The sequence below is a fragment of the Salmo salar genome, chromosome 02 (assembly GCF_965601325.2).
Source record: "Salmo salar chromosome 02, fSalSal1, whole genome shotgun sequence".
Classification (NCBI taxonomy): Eukaryota; Metazoa; Chordata; class Actinopteri; order Salmoniformes; family Salmonidae; genus Salmo; species Salmo salar.
Window position 1 is genome coordinate 47,264,319 of NC_138292.1, and position 13,078 is coordinate 47,277,396.

Sequence of the window (13,078 nt, forward strand, 5' to 3'; positions counted from 1 at the left end):
TATTGTAGTACAGTCATGTCCACAAAAACACTACATTGAATATTATAGTATACCACAGTAATGTTCTGTAAAGCACTACAGTGAATACTACAGTATAATACAGTCATGTTCTGCAAAAACGCTACAGTGAATATTATAGTATACTAAAGTAATATCCGCAAAAACACTATACCATAGTCATGTCCACCGAAACACTACAGTGAATACGACAGTAAAGTTCGCAAAAACACTACAATTATGTCTGCAAAAACACTTAAGTAAATACTATAGTGTACAACGGTCATGTCCGCAAAAACATGACAGCGAATATTATAGTATACTACACTCATGACTGCAAAACACTACAGTGAAAACTATAGTATACTATAGTCATGCTCGCAAAAACACTACAGTGAATACTATATTTTACTATAGTCATGTACACAAAAACATTACAGTATACTGAAGCAAAGTCCACAGAAACACTACAGTAAATACTACAGTAAAGTCAGCAAAAACACTACAGTGAGTACTATAGTATATTTCCCTCATGTCCGCAAAAACTCAACAGTGAATACTATAGTGTACTACAGTCATGTCTGCAAAAACACTACAGTGAATACTATAGTGTAGAACAGTCATGTCCCCAAAAACACTGATTGAGAAAAGACGTCCTTTCAGCGAATTTTTGATTGTGACTTGGACAAAATATGTCATCTTTCCCAGGCGTCTCAATCTAGTCATGAAAAACATCTTTATCTGGTTGTAATTTGGTTATCAACCAGAATATTACATAATAATGATGTCCCATGCTACAATTTATACGCTGGCTAGCTCCTTGAAGTTGAACTGAATCCATGTACAGTAATCCAGTGTAACAACCTTTGGCTGACTTTCAGTGGTAGTACTATTCCCCTATAATAACCCCAACCATAGCTCTACCTTCGAAACTGGAGCCAGCCAGCTAACCTAATGTAGGTTGAACACAACTGTCAAGTGTGTGAGGTGAAATATAGTCCACAGCGGTATACTAGTTTAATTTCCCAGCTCCCTTCCCCCTCTCAGATCCTATTCCAGCCACCCTTCGACCTGATCCCAGGTCAGTCTCTCCTGAGACCTATAGACTGTGATGTAAGGGAGTGTCTGCCTTAGCGTTAATAGAGAGCATACGAGTCATCTGGGTGTGTCTACATGGGACAAATCTACCCAGGGGACACAAGGGGATGGCAGTGTTGGCTGGTGGCTGACGGCCCGATGCACAAAGGACATACAAGTGATCAGAGAAGGATAGTTTCTCTCTCTTTGGCAACTCGGCCTCAGGCCTGAAAATGTATCCCACCTGATGACATTTATACCGTCCCTCCACCCCTCCACACTCATTCGAGCCAGGGTGTCCATTTCATCATCAGGTGTTTCATGGAACATAGCATCATATACATGCACGTATCGTTTCATAGAAATATGGATGATGGAATGTTCGTGCTGACCAAGTCTATCTTTGAGGGAGTTTGAAAGTCCCTCCGAGTGCTTTTCAGACCATGAATCAGTTAAACCTCACCCAACTGAAACATGACAGAACTTGGTCACACACTGTAGCTTGGTCTGACGGCTGCACCTGTGACTTCGGAAACACCTGCAGGCAAAGCTGCAGCAGCTGCGAGACATGTGACACAGGTCATGAACAGAACATGCAGGTCACACAGGGAACAGGATTTCAGTTAAAAGTGCAACCATTTGTCATGTCCTCCCCAGAGACAGACACGGCAACAGGTGATGACTGGTCAATGAATATCACACAGAGGTTAGTGTACTTGTGCAAATTAGAAAGGGCAAGAATGAACATTATAAAGATAAAGTTCAGGAAAGAGGGATAGAGAGAGGCAGGGAAGGGTCAAAGAGAGTGGGAGAAAAACAGTGGGGTGAGTGAGAAAGAAGGAGAGGGCAAAGAGAATGGGAGAAAATGAGAGTGAGGTAAGAGAGAAAGAAGGAGGGGGAGAGTAGGGTGAGAGAGAGAATGGATTTAGCTACTCTGAGATTGATGGAGGTTCCTGGCTCGAGCTTCCTGCCTGTTTTGGACTACTGCCAAACTTGAACTCCGCTTGGTTTAGCCTACTTGGATTTACTATTTTTGACTCTCCCACAGCCCGATGAAAAGCTTGCCTCCCTCCCGGCCTCCACCAGCCTATACTGGAAACTACTTCCCTCCAATGTACTATACACTTGGCTATCATACTGGTACATGGCCTCCGTTGTGTTGCTGTTTTGATGGGCCCCAGCATTTAATCGCATTGAGTAAGTCACCGCTCTCTCCTTGCTGTTGTTATGCTGGCGAGTTTTGTGCCTGGGTTGTGTTTATTGTGGGCCCTAGGGCTGGCTGCTTTCTAGTCTGTGGTTGGGATCTGGCTTGCTGGCTATAACTGTGGTGATCCTACAAACTGTGTGATTCAATCTAACTATCACAGTGTGTGGATTGATTGACTTTTAGCTGACTTCTAGTCAACCCATTTTATTTGTGTGGATTTTAATTGACTTTTTAGAAAATTGTTTCCACCACTTTCTGCCATATGGGAAAACTGACTTTTTCCATATTGACTTCTACCACCTTCAGAGACTACGGTGAACGTTTCATCCCATGTAGGAGCTGCACCTACTTTGCACAGTTCCTGGATAATATTGTCCGGCCAAATTTTCAATGTGAGAACTGTCAGACCCCTTGACCTTTTCCACATTTTTCCCACATGTTTTCCTCATCAATCTACTGTACACACAATACCCCATAATGACCAAGCGAAAACAGGTTTTTAGAAATGCTTGCAAATTTATAAAAAAGAAAAAACAGATACCTTATTTACATAAGTATTTAGACCCTTGGGAGTCCACCTGTGGTAAATTCAGTTGATTGGACATTATTCGGGAAGACACACCAGTCTATATAAGGTCCCACAGTTGACAGTGCATTCAGAGCAAAAAAACAAGCCGTGAGGTTCAAGGAATTGTCCGTACAGCTCGGAGACAGGATTGTGTAGAGGCACAGATCTGGGGAAGGGTACCAAAAAATGTCTGCAGCATTGAAGGTCCACAAGATCACAGTGGCCTCCATCATTCTTAAATGGAAGAAGTTTTGAACCACCAAGGCTCTTCCTAGAGCTGGCCCGCCAGGCCAAACTGAGCCATCGGGAGAGAAGGGCCATGGTCAGGGCGGTGACCAAGAACTCGATTGTCACTCTGACAGAGATCTAGAGTTCCTGGGTGGAGAAGGGAGAATCTTCTAGAAGGACATCCACCTCTGCAGCATTCCGCACATCAGTCCTTTATGGTAAAGTGGCCAGACGGAAGCCACTCCTCAGTAAAAGGCACATGACAGCCTGTTGGAGTTTGCCAAAAGGGACTTAAAGGACTCTCAGACCATGAGAAACAAGATTTTTTTGGTCTGATGAAACCAAGATTGAACTCTTTGGCCTGAATGCCAAGCGTCACGTCTGGAGGAAACCTGGCAGCATCCCTACGGTGAAGCATGATGGTGGCAGGATCATGCTGTGGGGATGTTTTTCAGCGGCAGGGACTGGGAGACTAGTCAGGATCGAGAGAAGATCCTTGATGAAAACCTGCTCCAGAGCGCTCAGGACCTCAGACTGGGGCGAAGGTTCACCTTCTAACAGGACAACAACCCTAAGCACACAGCCAACACAACGCAACGTCTGTTAATGTCCTTGAGTGGCCCAGACAGAGCCCGGACTTGAACCCGATCAAACATCTCTGGAGAGACCTGAAAATAGCTGTGCAGCGACACTCACCATCCAATCTGACAGAGCTTGAGAGGAGCTGAAGGGAAGAATGGAAGAAACTCCCCAAATACCGGTGTGCCAAGCTTGTAGCATCATACCCAAGAAGACTTGAGGCTGTAATTGCTGCCAAAGGTGCTTCAACAAAGTACTGAGTAAAGGGTCTGAATAGTTTTTTAAATGTGATATTACAGTTTCTTTTTTTATATAGATGTGCAAAAAAATCATTACGGGGAATTGTGTGGGGGAAAACAGGGAAAAAACGAAAAAAACGAATCCATTTTAGAATATGGCTGTAACGTAACAAAATGTGGAAAAAATCAAGAGTTCTGAATTCTTTGCGAATGCACTTTGTCTGAGCTGGAAATCCAGAGTAAGCAAATTGAGAGATTGCAGCGTATCCTGGAAAGGTCCCACTCTAAGACCTTTTCCTTTTTTACTCCTCAGACTGGTCGTCGTGCCACTGCCTTGCCACCATGTCGCACCTCTCCCCCCACCTCCCTTGAAGAATAAAGGAACATAATGGACGCTTTTTGAGGACCAGGAGGCATGTCACACACCATAAGCCCAGTGCAAGGCAGCGGTGGATACACACAGTCTCGCACACCTGCTTCCAGAGATTCCTGCTCCTTCATCCTCTACCCTGTCTCCTGAGGGTCCAGCTCAGTGGGTTTCTACCACAAGACCATACCCTCAGGCTTCCTCTCACATCAAGCCTCGAGGGTGTCTGAGGCTTCAGTCCCCCTCAGTTTTCAAATCACGTAGAGGGCTTTGGTTGTTGCACGATAGCAACCAAATCCCATGCAAGTCAGTTTATGAAATTCCATCACTGGTTACTCTGAGAGTTCCTCATTGACATTGGCTGCAGCCTCAGGCATTATGGTGCTAACTTTGGAAAAGTATTTCCAATTTCTACTCCTTCCTGTATTACTAATAGGGATAGACCAAATAGAACCCCACAGTGGAGATGTTATAATACCCATAAAACCTAGCAGTCAAACAGGGAAATGGTTCCAATCAAACCAGCCTTCGCTTGGCTCCCCCTCCTGTCCAGCTCAGGCGTTCGGCGTCGCTGGCCTTCTAGCTGCTGCTGAACCTGCTGCTGGATAACGCCCTTCTCTCATCAACCCCGGACTTGTCTCGTCATCATTACACACACCTGGTTCCAATCTCCACTCTATCACTGTATATATACTCCCTCTGTCATTTGTCTTTGATTGGTCGATGTAAATGTTGCTTGTTTTCTTGAGAGGAATCTCTCCTGCTGTACTTTTAATATATATATATATTTAATAAATTCAGTAGTTCTAAACCCCTGACTGCCTCCTGCCTACTCCTCTCTACACTTATGACAGTTCCAATAATTTTTTTTCATCATTTATTTTTCCCATAGGTGATTTTAGAAATACTTAAGATAAGGGCTGTGTTTCGTGTAGGCTTAACCTGGGGTGACGTTTTGATAACCATGTAAATCTCTCTCGGACAAGGTGACATTTATCAATATATTCGGCTCTCAGTAAGTACAAGTAAGTAAGTACAAGCATATTGATGAAAATGTCCTCGTCCTAGAGATACACGGTTATCAAAACATCACGACAGGGTAAGTCTACATGAAACACAGCCCTTATTTGAACTGTTTCTATAATCCCCTATGGGAAAAATGAATGGTGGAAAAAAGATTCGAAACATTTCCCTGTTTGGCTGCTCAGTTTTATGGGTATTATGACTCATACTGTGGTACTATATGGTGCAGCTCTATGCAATATTATAGCCATATCAACTATATCAATATCAACCATCAGACAGGGCCTACAATCTCAAAGGACTTGGGTTGATGCATCAGAACATTAGGAGCTTACTTCCTAAACTGGATTACTGCCAAAACATTTGAGCTACTATCTTTAAGTATTTTTCTGGGGGAAAAACATATCCATAATTGTTATAGGGGTCTGCCGTCCTCCCTCTGCTAACCTTTGTACACTCGGGGTTAACTAGTTTGTTGTCTTCTTTTGCGAAATCAGAAGTTATTATCCTGGGTGACCTAAATTATTGGAAAATGCAGGCTTCAGACAATCTAAAGACATGTGTAATGATCTTAAACCTTGTGTTGTCTTAAAGGTAAAAAAATGACCCGCCACTATGTTTAACATTAGAGAAAACCCCCTAAATGATATTTTTTCAACAAGGAAATTTGATGACTTTTCCTAGAGTGACCCCCAACATTAGAAAAAGTGAAACATTGCCTTTGTTCATATTTCCACGAAAGCTGTACAAATATTGGCTTAGGGTCATTTTTGACCCGGCAGTTATACAATCATTTATATACCACAAAAACACACACACACACACACACACAATGAGAAACAATTTTAGACAAAATAAACATTTCTTGAAAGCATTGTTTACTAATGGGAAATGCAGTCAGAGGCTATAGAGGTGCTGCAGATGACAGTCCCCCCAGTTTGCTGAAGCCATCACGTTTCAATGCCCAACAGGTCGTAGATCTGATTTTTTTTCAGATGTCCAGGAGGAACAAGAGAACAATGATTTAGAAGAAGAGGTATCTGAAGAAGAAGATGGGGAAGAAAACAACCCAGAGAATGATGCATCATCTTCAGACGAAGAAGAAATCCCCCAAACTGAAAGAGACATTTTTGTCAAAGAACAGCAAAATAACATGGTCCTTGTCACCATATGACAACCAGGGCAGGATGGCAGCACAAAATGTCATAAGGATGACCCCAGGGCCCACAAGACATGCAGTCGAAAATATTATCCTGGAGATGACAAATTTGGAGGGTTTCCGTAAATATGGAGACAACTGGAAAAGGATGGATGAGATTGACCTGCTTGCCTACATAGGGCTGCTAATGTGCAGGTGTGTGTAGGTCCTGAGGCGAGTCTACATGTAGTCTCTGGGATGCAGAGAGTGGAAGGGCGATTTTCCGTGCCACGATGCCACTGGAAGTCTTTCACACTTTCTCAAGAATGCTACGATTTGATAACCGTGAGTCAAGACCCGCAAGGCGTGTGAGAGACAAACTGGCAGCCATACGAGAGGTCTGGGAGAAGTGGATGGAGTGTTTGCCATACCTCTACAACCTGGACCTGAAGTAACAGTAGATGAGCAACTGGTTCCATTCAGAGGTACATTTTTATTTTCATATTTGTAATGTAATTGATTTTCACTGTTATTGTATTATGTATTGCTGTAATATCATTGATTTATGTGATTGTTTACTGTGACACTGATAGTAATCTCTTTTATCAAAAGGTCACTGTCCTTTCCAGTAGTATATGCCCAGCAAGCCAACAAAGTATGGCATAAAGATGTGGGTGGCCTGTGTCACAGCTACACTTGGAAGATGCAAGTCTACACAGGGAAGCCGACAAGTGGAGGCCTGGAGAAGAACCAGGGCTTATGGGTTGTGCTTGATGTGACAGATGGACTAAGCGGGCACAATGTCACGTGTGACAATTTCTTCACCTCTTATGAACTCAGCCAACAGCTCCTGAGGAGTAAGATCACCATGGTTGGCACAGTTACAAAGAACTGAGCTACCCCCTGCACTCCTCGCAACAACGGGGAGAGATGCCTTCTCATCAAAGTTTGCCTTCAACCCCACTCTAGTTTCTTACCTCCCAAAGAGGAACGAGAATGTGCTCCTCCTGAGCACATTGCACAAAATGCCTGAGATCAGTGATCGTGAGGACAGGAAGCCAGCCATCATCCTGGACTAAAACCACAACAAAGGAGGTGTGGACAACCTGGACAAGGTGATTGGAACTTACAGCTGCAGGAGGATCGCTGGCCCCTGGTCATCTTCCATAACATTATTGATGTGTCCTCATACAATGCCTTATAATGATATGGAACAAGATCAACCCTACCTGGATGCCTGATAAGCGGAACAAGAGGAGGGTGTTCCTGGAGCAGCTGGGAAAGGCACTTGTAACCCCACACATTCAAAAATGGGAGCGCCTCCCCCACACAGCAGCCTCTGCAGCGCTTGTGAAAGCTGTTCAGGGGGCTGAATCTTGTCCTGATCCACCTGAGGCTGCAGCTGGGGCAGGGAAGAGGAGGAGATGCCAATTCTTCCCCCCAAAGGATGACTGTAAAACAAATACTGTGTGCTGCACATGTGAGAAATATGTCTGCAAAGTCCATGCACACACACTTGCATACTGTCCTACATGTGCTAATTAGAGTTGATTGATTTATGTTTGTCACGTTTTTGTTTTGTATCTATTATCTTATTTTATTCGTATTTATTGTTGTTGTTTAAACACCTTGTGGGTGGGGGCAATGGTCAAAAAAATTGGAGAAGACTAGTATTTTGTAGTTGAATTCCTCATTGTACAGTATATAAGAATATATCACTATGTTGCCAAAAAAGTTCAAGACTTATTGTTCCCTTCAATAAAATGCATTCAAAACTACTTTCTGCACATTTCTGCTACTTTCTTAGGCTATACAAGTGCTCTCTCTTGCTAAAAAATGTATGTTCACACCTATGCAGTACCTTGAGCAATAATAATAAACCTCTACTTTAGTAAAGAAAACAATTATGGCAGGTGTGTTCTAATAAAAACGAATGGTGTCCACTGATTAAATGCAGTCTTTCTGCATTGTGAAGAGGGAAAACCCAGATATTCACAAAGTTTGATGAATGACAGGTTGTTTCTTCATGCAAAATAGATTTGGTGTTTAAAATTCAATTAAGCTACTTTATTTTAGGGGTTTAGTGAAGGTGGGTCATTTTTTATCCATAGGACAAGGGGAGCATACAGAAAGACTACACAAGGGTTAACCTAACCCAACTGGTGACTAAGCCCACAAGGCCCAACCATAAAGATCCTTCAAAGTCAACTCTGATTGTTCATATTTTAATTAATACACCAGAGTAATATGTTTCTACTGGTGTCTTTGCCAAAGACATTAGTGACCATTGCAAGTTGTTTGTGTTAGAGATGTGAGAATGCAAAAATCAAAGCCTTGTGTTATCACAAAGAGGAACTTCAGTGAACAGCCTTTTTTACATTATCTTTATTTTAGTGACCTTGATTGTATTTCAGCTATAACTGAACCTGATTTAGATTTGAACCTTTTTGCAGAGGTCTTCAATGCTATTGTGGATAATCATGCTCCCTTCAAAAAAATAAGTAGATCGAATTCCTGGTACACTCCGGAATTATCAGAAGTCATTCATAAAAGAGATGATGCTTGGGTCAAGGCCAGGAACACAGGCTTAGAACTGGACTGGCTAGCTTTTAAGCAATTTAGGAATCAGAAAAGCTGTAAGACAAATCAGAAAAGCTAAATATGATTATTATGTAACGCTCTTTCAGACTGTAATGGGTGCCCAGCTAATTTCTGGAAAACTGTCAAATCCCCGAATAGGTTCTACTTCCTCCTCTCTGCCACAACAAATTAATCCAGACACTGGCCTCATTACACTTTTTTTGCCACCATTGATGCATTTAATTACCAATTTATTTCAGCGCGCTATCTCTGTGAAATAACTTTTAAGCCTATTCACAATGGTAATGGGCTGGATACTGATAGGGGGAACTTGCTGAATGATCAGAGAAATGATAGTCAAAACTTTTATTTTATGCTATTTAAAGAAAAATAAGTCCTAGATGATTTGCTAGCCATAGACAACAAGAAATCCACAGGTGCTGACCAAGTGGATCCTGGTCTGCTTAAGCGTGCAGCGCCCATCGTTGTTAGCTTAAAAACCCAAATTTTTTTATTTAACATTGTTATCAGAAAATATGAAAATCAATTGTTGTGCTGCCACACAATACGTGTGGTGATAGTATCGGACGAACCATCGAACAGTCAAAGCGTCAATACAGGATTAAGATCAAATCGTACCACACCAGCTCTGATACTCGTCGGATGTGGCAGGGCTTGCAAACTATTACAGACTACAAAGGGAAGCACAGCCGAGAGCTGTCCAGTGACACAAGCCTACCAGACGAGCTAAATTACTTCTATGATCGCTTCGAGACAAGTAACACTGAAACATGCATGAGAGGATCAGCTGTTCCGGAACGACTGTGTGATCACGCTCTCTGCAGCCGATGTGAGTAAGAACTTCAAACAGGGCAATATTCACAAGGCAGCAGGGCCAGATGGATTACCAGGACGTGTACTTCGTACATGCGCTGAGCAACTGGCAAGTGTCTTCACTGACATTTTCAACATTTCCCTGTCTGAGTCTGTAATACCAACATGTTTCAAGCAGACCACCATAGTCCCTGTGCCCAAGAACACAAAGGTAACCTGCCTAAATGACTAACGACCCGTAGCACTCACATATGTAGCCAAGAAGTGCTTTGAAACGCTGGTCATGGCACACATCAACACAATAACCCCAGAAACCCTAGACCCACTCCAATTTGTATATCGCCCCAACAGATCCACAGATGATGAAATCTCTATTGCACTCCACACTGCCCTTTCACACCTGGACAAAAAGGAACACATATGTGCGAATGCTATTCATTAACTACAGCTCACGTTCAACACCATAGTGCCCTCAAAGCTCATCACTAAGCTAAGGACCCTGGGACTAAACACCTCCCTCTGTAACTGGATCCTGGACTTCCTGACAGGCCGCCCCCAGGTGGTAAGGGTAGGTAACAACACATCCGCCGAGTTGATCCTCAACACGGGGGCCCATCGGGGGTGCGTGCTCAGTCCCCTCCTGTACTCCTTGTTCACTCATGACTGCACGGCCAGGCACGACTCCAACACCATCAGCCTATAGGGAGGAGGTCGGAGACCTGGCCATGTGGTGCCAGGACAACAACCTCTCCCTCAACGTGATCAAGACAAAGGAGATGATTGTGGACTACAGGAAAAGGAGGACCGAGCACACCCTCATTCTTCAAGTTCCATGGTGTCCATATCACCAACAAACTAACATGGTCCAAGCACACCAAGACAGTTGTGAAGTGAGCACGACAAAACCTATTCCCCCTCAGAAGACTGAAAAGATTTGGCATGGGTCCTCAGATCCTCAAAAGGTTCTACAGCTGCATCATCGAGAGCATCCTGAATGGTTGCATCACTGCCTGGTACATCACTGGGGCCAAGCTTCCTGCCATCCAGGAACTCTATACCAGGCGGTGTCAGAGGAAGGCTCTAAAAATTGTCAAAGACACCAGCCACCCTAGTCATAGACTGTTCTCTCTGCTACCTCATGGCAAGTGGTACCAAAGCACCAAGTCTAGATCCAAGAGGCTTCTAAACAGCTTCGACCCCCAAACCATAAGACTGCTGAATATCTAATCAAATGGTTACCCAGACTATTAGCATTGACCCCCCCCCCCCCCCCCCCCACCGCTTTACGCTGCTGCTACTCTCTGTTATTATCTATGCATAGCCACTTTAATAACTCTAACTACATGTACATGTTACCTCGACTAACCGGTGCCCCCGCACATTGACTCTGTTCCGGTACCCCCTGTATATAGCCTCGCTACTGTTATTTTACTGCTGCTCTTTAATTATTTGCTAATTTTCTTTCGTATTTTGGGGGGGGGGGATTTTTCTTAACTGCAATGTTGGTTAAGGGCTTGTAATTAAGCATTTCACTGTAAGATCTACACCTGTATTCGGCACATGTGACAATACTATTTGATTTGATTTAGTAGTGATCTTAATAATTATCGCCCCATTTTATGGCTTCCTCGTCCAGATAAGATTTTTGAATCCTTGGTAAATGTACTTTTTTTGGTTCTTATTTTATCTGAGAAATGTAGTTTGAATGTAAACCAATCAGGGTTTAGGCCTAGGCATAGCACTAATAAAGCAACCACTTTAGTTGTTAATGATATTGTCAGTGCTTTAGACACTAAAATTAACTGTGCTGCTTTGTTCGTGGACCTGTCAAAAGCTTTTGATACTGTTGATCATGCAATTTTTTTATAAGTAGTCCTCAATAGGCCTGAGCTCTGATGCCTGTTCATGGTTTCATGATTATCTTCGTAACAAAACTCAGGCCATCGTGATTGATGGGGTTAAGTCTGAATTTCTTGATGTACATAAAGGTGTACCACAGGGGTTGATTTTGGGACCTGTTCTCTTCATTATTTGTATAAACACCATTGGTCAGTCTGTTAAAAATGTAAAACTCAATCTATATGCGGATGATACTATTATGTATGCTAATGCCCCGACTGGGCTCCCGAGTGATGCAGCAGTCTAAGGCACTGCATCTCAGGTTCGATTCCAGGCCGTATCACAACCGGCCATGATTGGGAGTCCCATAGGGTGGCGAACAATTGGCCCAGAGTCGTCCGGCTTAGGGTTTGGCCGGGATAGGCCGTCATTGTAAATAAGAATTTGTTCTGACTGACTTGCCTAGTTCTATAAAGGTTAAATAAAAAAATATAGACTGTTGATCTGGCTGTGTCAAAACTACAGTCAGATTTTATTGCTATGCAGGAATCTTTTGCTGATTTAAAACTTGTGCTTAATACGGGCAAAACAAAATATGTGTTGTTTTTAAACTCTCGTAAGAATGTTTCAGATTAATTATATGTTCACTCATTACAAACGTGTTCCCGCATATAATTACTAAGGCATCTGGACTGATATGGATGAAATAGATTGTGCCTTCCTGTAAACAGTAGGAAGCAGATTATTCAGTCAACCTTTTAATCTGTTGTTGATTATGGAGATATTATTTATTCAAAGTGCAGCTTCTACTACTCTTAAACCTTTGGATGCCATCTAACACAGTGCCCTTCATTTTGTAACAGGTGATAGCTTTGATACACATGCATCCTGTATCAAACATTTGGCTGGACTTCGCTAAAGACCCATTGATCTCTACATTACTCCCATTTTGTTTACAAGGCCCTAAATCATAATCTTCCATCTTATCTAACGTGTCTGTTGAAAAGTCTCACAAAACACCAGTCTCAACATCAACAGTGAAGAAGCGATTTCGGGATGCTGGCCTTCTAGGCAGATTCCCAAAGAAATAGCCATATCTCAGACTGGCCAAAAAAAAGAAAAGATTAAGATGGGGAAAAGAACACAGACACTGGACAGAGGAACTCTGCCTAGAAGGCCAGCATCCCGGAGTCGCCTCTTCACTGTTGATGTTGAGACTGGTGTTTTGCGAGATGTTTCAACAGAGACGTTAGATAAGACGGAAGTTTATGAAGTAGTTAATGAAGCTGCCAGTTGCGACTTGTAAGGCTTCTGTTTCTCAAACTTGACTCTCTAATGTACTTGTCCTCTTGCTCAGTTGTGCACCGGGGCCTCCCACTCCTCTTTCTAGAACACAGCGTTG

General features: G+C 42.9%; 1 long non-coding RNA gene across 1 annotated transcript; it reads left to right on the forward strand.

Annotated features, from left to right (window-relative positions):
- The first annotated feature begins 1,931 nt into the window (after positions 1-1,931).
- LOC123739253 (uncharacterized) lies at positions 1,932-5,077 on the forward strand. Its single transcript, XR_006767652.1, has 2 exons — positions 1,932-2,271; positions 4,209-5,077. It is a non-coding gene; the product is annotated as an uncharacterized LOC123739253 (long non-coding RNA).
- The last annotated feature ends 8,001 nt before the right edge of the window (positions 5,078-13,078 follow it).